General features: G+C 40.2%; 1 protein-coding gene across 1 annotated transcript in view; it reads left to right on the top strand.

Annotated features, from left to right (window-relative positions):
• Positions 1–2,766, top strand: part of Dmc1 (DNA meiotic recombinase 1) — a 42,263-nt gene that overhangs the window by 8,992 nt on the left and 30,505 nt on the right. The window lies entirely within an intron of this gene.

Below are 2,766 nucleotides of genomic sequence, written 5' to 3'. Positions count from 1 at the left end.
CTGCCACAATTCCTGCCAAGTCCTGGAATTTCAGGCATGCCCTACCATGCCTGACTCTTACTCATTGTTTTAAAATATGTTTGGAACATTTTAAAAACAATTATTCATCTAGACAGGGTCTTGCCATGTAGCCCCGGCTAGCCTTCAATTCACTATATAGCTGAGGCTGGCCTCTAATTTGCAGCAGTCCCTCTGCCCTTTGCCTCTGAATGCTGGGATTACAGGTGTGGGCCACCATGTCTGGCTCTTGTTCATTCTTAATCTTCCTTCTCCTACCTTTAATCTTCTTGCTTTTGTAGGTAGAAAGAAGATTAGTGGTCTAGACTCATGGTCTCAACTAAAGGGAAAAGTATGAAGAGAGAAAAAGCAAAAGAAGGAAAAGGCAAAGGCTGTTTGGGTCACAGGAAGAAATTTGGTTTGATTGAAATCAGCATTATTCCAGAATACAAAGCTAGAAAGGTAGTTTAGGTCTTGGATATGAAGGGCTTTGATGTGAGAGTAGGTGTTAGTGGATCCTTTTGTGACATTGTAGGCAAGCACCGACAACTTGATCTTGGGTGGGTGCAGCAAAAATAAAAAGGACAAGAAACATTAGAGAGGAAGGTTGATAGGACTTAATGTCTATATTTCTAGACAAAGGAATGAGAGGTTTGAGAAACCACTGTCAGGGGTTTTGCCTAGACACTGGGAGAATAATGGCATTAATGATAGAATTGGGGACATTATATTTCAGAGAAAAGCAGTGCTTCCTCTTCATTTGTTTAATGTGAGACCCAGGAAAATGTAAAGATGCTAGCTGCCTGTAATCCCAGCACTCGGGAAGCTGGGCCACTTAGGGAGTTCAAGGTTAGCATGAACTAAATAGTAAGACCCTGTCTCAAAATGCAAAACAAAACAAGAAAAAAAAAAAGACAGTTGGAAATGTTGGACTCACTTTGAGAAAGGAGTAGGGGCAGAGCTATGGATGAATTAAGCAGAGGAGAAGAAAGAGCTTAAGAGAGAGGAGAACTGACAGTGCAACTTTTTTTTTTTTTTTACATTTTTTAAATGTATTTTAGTACACAATCTACAGGGTCTCACTACACAGATCAGACTCCCAATGATCCTCCTGTTTTCAGCCTCCCAAGCACTGGGATTACAGGCATATGCCACCACACCCAGTCTCAGTCGCCATCTCAGCCCACTCCAGGGGTGGGGCTGACATGGCATACTGGGGATCGAACCCCAGTCCCTGCGCCTGTCTAAGCAGGCACTTTACTCCACAGAGCTATCTGTCCGCCCCCCTTCCCTTTTTTAAAAATGTATTTGGTAGAGGGTTTCACTGTGCAGATCGGACTCGTACTGATTCTCCAGTTTTCAGCCTGACAGTGTAACTTTGAGGTGTTCTGTGTTTAAGAGGAACTGAGTCTATACATGCTGGTGTGTGCCTATAATCCCCAGCACTGGGGAGGCTAAAAACAGGAGGATCACTACAAGTTTGAGCTGCATAGTGAGACCCTGCACAAAATACAAAAAAAAAAAAAGGAAGAGGAACCTACATAGACAAAAGAAGTAGGAGGATATCTGGTTGTGGAAGCCAAGCGAAAGGAAAAGTTCTTTGGACGGGGATTAAAAATAATCTTTATTCTTAAAAAGTTAATATGTGAATTACAGGAAACAAAAACACAAGAAGCAAAGAAGAGGCATTCACCACCACAAGCAGCTTAGCTGAATGTGTCCTTCTAGGTCCTTCATGTACACACAAAACATGCTAAGAGAAAGTTTCAAGGTCAATAAAGTAGTAATGAAAACTTTAGAAAGTGGAGAGTGAGAAACATCACTAAAATTAGAAATTAGTTGTTCATGGTAAGCTTTGTGGTAGGTAAGATGAGGGAAGCTTTGTGCTTTTTGCAAACATACAGTAGGGGAGTAAGGCAGTAAAAAATTAGGCAGGGGATGGAAGAAAAAATACAGTACTTAGAGAAGTTACCAGGTTTACAGGAAATTCTTTTTAGTAGTAGGATGACCTGCACAAGTTTGTAAAGCTGTTCACAATGAAGTCCCAGCCTGCTTCTCTAGGTTTATTTTCCTCTGTTGTCACCACTAAAGGAAAAGAGAAATATATTCCAAAGTAATCTCATTTCCTCTAATTATAGTCTTCTTAAAATTTAAAAACATTTTAAAATTAATTTTATTGAGAAAGTAATAGCAATGAGACAGTTTCAAAACAGGCTAGTAGGACAGTTACAATAATTAATACATTGCATGTTATTGTCTTTGTAGTAGCTATTAAAAACACCACTTATCCCTGCATTAAAAAAAAAAACACACCATTTATCAGACGTTATCTAAACTAATTTTTGCCAAACATGACAGCATGTGCCTGTAATCCTAGCATTTGGGAAACTGAGGCCAGAAGATCAACACAAGTTTGAGGCCAGCCTGGGTTACTTAGTGAATTCAGGCCCAGCCTAACTACAGTGAGACCTTGCCTCAAAAACAAAGAGAATAAAAAAAAGTCCCCCCATCTAGCTATCAAGATGAATTCTTTCAGGAGCTGGAAAATAAGCTGATTTTCATTTTATTTGTACATTAAAATTCTCTTTCCCATATTTTTGTTTTGCTGTAGTACCTACTGAAGAACTTCTTTCAGAAAAGTAATCCAGATTGAATAGGCCTGGTGGCATCCACCCGTAATTACACCATTCTGGGCTGGCAAGATAGCTCAGCAGTCTAAAGCACCTGCTTAGGCAAGCTGAGGCAAGCTTAGGCAAGCACAGGGACTGT

This window comes from Octodon degus, unplaced genomic scaffold (genome assembly GCF_000260255.1).
Source record: "Octodon degus isolate 3935 unplaced genomic scaffold, OctDeg1.0 scaffold00064, whole genome shotgun sequence".
In the NCBI taxonomy this organism is placed as follows: Eukaryota; Metazoa; Chordata; class Mammalia; order Rodentia; family Octodontidae; genus Octodon; species Octodon degus.
The sequence above is the reverse complement of the archived record's forward strand: the minus strand, read 5'-3'. Positions and strand labels throughout refer to the sequence as shown.